Source organism: Theropithecus gelada, chromosome 16 (assembly GCF_003255815.1).
Source record: "Theropithecus gelada isolate Dixy chromosome 16, Tgel_1.0, whole genome shotgun sequence".
In the NCBI taxonomy this organism is placed as follows: domain Eukaryota; kingdom Metazoa; phylum Chordata; class Mammalia; order Primates; family Cercopithecidae; genus Theropithecus; species Theropithecus gelada.
Window position 1 is genome coordinate 67,049,999 of NC_037684.1, and position 5,771 is coordinate 67,055,769.

The following is a 5,771-nucleotide window of genomic DNA, read 5'->3' on the forward strand; positions in this document are numbered from 1 at the left end:
CTGTCTAAAAAGAAAAAAAAAGATAGCTCTGTTACACATTTCAACAGAGCCGGTTAAAAGACATTTATCAGCAGTCTGCTGAGCAGGCTTTGAAATTAGTTCTGCTCAGATATTGGACCTTCTTATCTCTGCAGACAAATAGATACAGCACCATGTACTGTGGGCAGGAAGTGGGCTTTTGATCTCTGTGGGGAGACCTGCTTTATAGCTCTTTAAAAAATCGAATTATGTTCTGTGTAAGTTTATTTTGAGGACGTCATACTCTATGGAAACAAGTAGGATTCCTTTATCAGAAAGGAGATTGTAGGTTCTACAATCACAGAACAAATATACGGTGCCTGCTCCGCTGATCGTACGGTGACTGATGAAGTTCAAATGCTTGATGGAAAGGAGCAAAACAGAGGATATTCATACACACGCACACACACAGGCACACACGCGCACACACACAGGCATAGACTGTGGGGAGAGGGGAAGAGAGAAAGGGAGAGAGATGGGGAGGAGGGGAGAGAGGGAAAGAGGGGGAGAAGGCGAGGAAAAGGGTGGGAGGGAGAGGGAGAGAGACAAAGCAACTCTTTAAATTTGAGAGAGATGGAAAGTGTTCCAGCTGATGACAGCTACGGGTGTTACTGTATTTCACTTCTGCACCTAGTTGGTGAGCTAGGAGCTAGGGGCAGAGTAAGAGTTGCTATTTCCTTCATTTCATTTTTCTCTTTTTAGCTTCTAGCCTCTCTGGGCAGAAAATAATCTGTTACCAGGCTGGCCCAACCAGCAAGCAGAACCCTGGGATGGGCAGGGAGCCCATTGTGAGTTTGGTCCCTTGTGAGTTGTAGGAGGTTACCCTGAAATCTGAGAGGTGACATGACTTGCCAGGATCCCAGAGCAAGTGCAGTGGGAATCCCCCCTGGAATCTTACAGGTCAGACTCTCAGCCCCCCTGCTTCCGTCCACACATACACAGGAGATTTTCAAACACGCTCCCTGCGCGGGAGGAGGGAGGTGCCGAGGCAGCTGTGACTCTCGCACCCATCTTTAATCGGAGCAGCTCCGCTCGGACTTTTTAAAAAAAGTTAGCTCATGTCTTTTATTAACTCATACACCACTACTTGTCTTCTGGTTTGTTGAAGCAATCATCAAGCAACAATTTGCCACAGTAATTTCGCTCCAAGTGGCTGGCCATAAACACTCCAGTGCTACAATCATCTGAAGGGCGTTTCCAAAGAAGGCAAACTAATTTGGCCATTCTCATCCATTTTCTAGTATTTCAAGTCAGCCGGTTAACCTTCCTTCTCTCATGCTTATTCTTCCTGGGGGTGGTGTAAGATTTCTTCCTTTTCTCAGCACCACCACGAAGTCTTCCCACAAGATGAAGAGTAGACTCTTTTTGAAAGTTGTAATCAGCCGGGCGCGGTGGCTCATGCCTGTAATCCCAGCACTTTGGGAGGTCGAGGCGGGTGGATCACGAGGTGAGGAGTTTGAGACCAGCCTGGCCAAGATGGTGAAACCCAGTCTCTACTAAAAGTAAAAAAAAAATTAGCCAGGTGCTGTGGCTCACACCCGTAATCTCAGCACTTTGGGAGGCCGAGATGGGGGATTGCTTGAGCTCAGGAATTCAAGACGAGCCTGGGCAACATGGTGAAACCCTGTCTCTAGTAAAAATACAAAAATCAGCCAGGCATGGTGGTGTGTGCCTGTAGTCCCAGCTACTCGGGAGGCTGAGATGGAAGGATCACTTGAGCCTAGAAGGTGGAGGTTTCAGTGAACCAAGATTGCGCCACTGCATTCCAGCCTGGGTGACACAGCAAGACACTCTAGGAAGGAAGGAAGGAAGGAAGGAAGGGAGGGAGGGAGGGAGGGAGGGAGGGACGGAAGGAGTCAAAGTATATCCATCTTCTTCTTCCAGTTGCTTTCCAGCAAAGATCCGCCTTTGCTGATTAAGAGGAATTCCTTTCTTATTCTGGGTCTTCGCCTTTACATTTTCTGTCATATCCAAGGATTCAGCCTTGAGGATGATGGTCTTCCCCATAAAGATTTTTATAAAAAATAAATCTGTATTTCGGTGGCAGTTCCACTGCAGATGGCAGATTGAAAAGCCAGAATTTTTTTTCTGCATTCAGGATCTTGTAATAGATTGACAGAAAAAAGAGGTTTGAAAATACAACAAAGGTAGGGTACATTAGAAAGGGTAGTCCACACTGAAAGACTGGGAAAACCTAGTAACTAAGAACACAGATTCTAGAACTGGACTCCACGGGTTCAAATCCCAGCTATGCCTCATCCGATTTGCATTTCTTTATCTGTAAAATGGATAGATGGAAGCAGTTGTACCTCCTAGGGCTGAGAGTGTTACATGAGTGGATATACGTGACGCACTTAGAAAATGCACTCAGTAACTGCCTTGTTAGCTTTGAACTCGGGGATGGGAAACCCAGGTTCGATTAAGCAGCTGTTGCTAATTACTAATCAAGGGAGAAGTCAAATTCCCTTCAATAACTAGTTCTATCACTCCATTCACTTCATTCTTTAATACTGATGCTTGGTCAAATTAGTAAAGACATTTTACTTGTTTCGCCCCTTTGGTTGGAACAAAGAAAAAATCACTCTGGATAGCGCAAGAAACAAGTTAAGTGGGATAGGGAACTGCTTATATAATAGTAATTATTATAATATAATATAATAGTAATTATTATAATATAATAGTAATTATTATAATATATATAAGCATATAATATGTGCTTATATAACAGTAATTATTATAATATAATTATATAAGCATATATGTGCTTATATAATAGTAATTGTTATAATATAATATATAATTATATAAGCATATAATATATGCTTATATAATAGTAATTATAATATAATATAAATATATAAGCATATAGTATATGCTTATATAATAGTGATTATTATAAGCATAATAATGGGCAAAAAGAGGAGACAGAAATCTCAGAACGGGATGAGAATGGGTTCTTGAATGCAGGATCCGCTGCGGTGTGGCTCCTGCAGGTGGAGCAGCCACGTCCCCTTCAGTCTTCAGAAGCAGGAGCTGGTGGCTTCTTGCTGGAACAGCCCATTGTCCACTCATTCTCATGCCCCTGTTTTGGGACGATGGGGTGACCACTTTGTTTTAATTGCTCACGTAATTGTTTGCCTTTCCCTATGAAATGCAGTCTCAGCGTGGGCAGCACCCAGCCAGGCTCGCTACTGCTTGTTGGCAGAGCACCTAGCACATGGCAGTCACCCCACAAATGGTAGCTGGCTAGATGGTGTATCAGGTAGGACAAGGGGAGGCTTCCTTGCTCCCCCTGCTGCTGCTTCTCTTCTGTACCCTTCTGCGCATCTCCTGCCCGCAGCCTCTCTGCCTCTTCTGCCGCACTCCCACACTGCTAGTCATGGCCAGATTCTCAAGAGAGAGAACATTACACTGAACTAGCTCCTCTTGCTGCTCTCCTCAGTCACTGATTCATTCTTCCATCCACCTGCTTATGTGTCCACTCATCTCTTCATCTTTCGTTGCTACTGAGTATCTGTTTTCCTTTCGCTTCTCCAGTTCTTCTCATGGGACTTTGGTGGGATGGACCCCACCCCAGATCTAGCCATTGCATTGGCCACTGGGATGGCTTCAGAGAAAGTCGTGTGCCCCAATTTAGGCTAAGGAGAGAACAGCTGGTTCTTATCTGGACCATGTGGTGTAAGAACAAGGTCTTGTCTGCCTAGGTGTTCTGGGCCAACCCAAGGAGCCACACAAGATAGGATGGAGTGGGAGACAGGTACAGAGACAGAGGGAAAGGTTGATTAGGTAGTGGATGACATGGTTTGAGTTACTGGATCAAGTCTCATTTGAAGCTAGAACTATTTCTGAACATCCAAGATTTTTTAGCTATTACATTCCTTTAGTCAGTTTTAATTGGGTGCTTTAACTGGGTTGCTTGCAACGCAAAGGATCCTACCTGACACGCCATCTAGTCAGCTATCATGTGTGGGGTGACTGCCATGTGCTAGGTACTCTGCCAGCAAGCCTGGCTGGGTGCTGCCCAAGCTGAGGCTACATCTCATAGGGAAAGGCAGATAATTACATAAGCAATTAAAACAAAGTGGTCACCCCATTGTCCCATAGCAAGGTGGATGGTTGGATTGGCTCCATTTTTTTTTCTTTTTTCTTTTTTTTGAGGCAGAGTCTCACTGTGTCACCCAGGCTGGAGTGCAGTGGCGCGATCTCGGCTCACTGCAAGCTCCGCCTCCCAGGTTCACACCATTCTCCTGCCTCAGCCTCCTGAGTAGCTGGGACTACAGGCGCCCGCCACCATGACCGGCTAATTTTTTTTGTAATTTTAGTAGAGACGGGGTTTCACCGTGTTAGCCAGGATGGTTTCGATCTCCTGACCTCGTGATCCGCCCGCCTCGGCCTCCCAAAGTGCTGGGATTACAGGCGTGAGCCAGCGCGCCCGGCCGGCTCCATTTTTTAAAGCCAGACTTTACATATCTTTATGTGTGCCTATGCATAGGAAAACGTCAGAGATGTGATCTGTTGGCTTATTTTACACTTTGCTTTATTTTTGCAGTGAACCTTAATTACTCTAAAATCAAGAGGGGAAATGCTATTAGAATCAAAGTGATAAGTATGGTAAGCATTGTGCTGGGAGAGGTACCGGATGCTGTTAGGAGCACTTAGCAGGGACTGGCTTTAGGCAGCTGCCTAACTGCAGGGAGCAGTAGAGAAGATTCAGTGAGGCTCCCTTGTGCATGGAGACATTCCTGTGCAGACCCACTCTTCACAAGGTCCTGGAGGTATCAGCTGGTCAGAGAAGCCAGGCACAGGAGCCTGGAGTCCCTGGCTCCTTCTCCAGACTGACTGGGGCGTTGGCTCCCTGATCTGGCCAGGAGCATCTCCCCAGCTCATTCCTCTGCCTTAAAGTGGAGAGCTGGTTACTGGAAACACAAAGCCCTTTCCTTTCAGGGCTCCAGAAGCTGAACATTAAGAAACCATTGCAAATACAGTAATTGCTCACAATGAGCATTAATGTCCTATTAAAAAGAGGCAGCTGCTGTGGCTGGAATGTCTAATTCAGCAGCCATTTCCTGAGAACCACGTTAATGTGATTTGAGCTAATTACCTCCTCCCCTCCGCCCAGGCTCAGTCCAGAAATTTCCGAGGCCTCTGCCCTTCCGTCTTTGGAGAAGCACAAGAATCCCTCACTCCCTTTCCTGACGGGGGTGTTCCGGAGGTTCAGGCAGCAATCAATCAATCAATCAATCAGCGATTGGCCACTCTGTGCTTGACATTGGACTAGGTGCTCAGGAGGTGGGGACACTCATGAAATCTCATTCTGTGCCTTTGAGGCATTTGACATTTGTCTAAGAAGTCAGGACAACTGTGGCTAAGAATTGGAGAACATATAAGACAGCATGGACTCTTCATTAGTTCAGTCATTCTTGGTGGTAGAGGGCACACCGGTGGATAACACAGCTCTGGTCCCACAGTCATGGGAGCTTATATTCTAATGAGATAGACATTGACTAAGCAATTGCACAGTGGTTGATTAACCACTAACATATTAACCAATTGCACAGTGGTTGATTAACCACATAACAGTAATATGCATGATGGATCATTACAGGATGTCATGGGAAAATAAAGCGAGGAGTGGGGTGGAAGCTGACCTAGCCTGGGTGGTGGTGATGGTGGTGGGGGCGGGAAGGGGGCGGTCTGAAAAAGCCTGGTAGGGAACAGGAGACCTGAGAATGAGCAGGAATGAGCAGAGCACA

General features: G+C 46.0%; 1 pseudogene; it reads right to left on the reverse strand.

Annotated features, from left to right (window-relative positions):
• Positions 1 to 1,101: 1,101 nt before the first annotated feature.
• LOC112610180 lies at positions 1,102 to 3,399 on the reverse strand (annotated as a pseudogene).
• Positions 3,400 to 5,771: the final 2,372 nt, after the last annotated feature.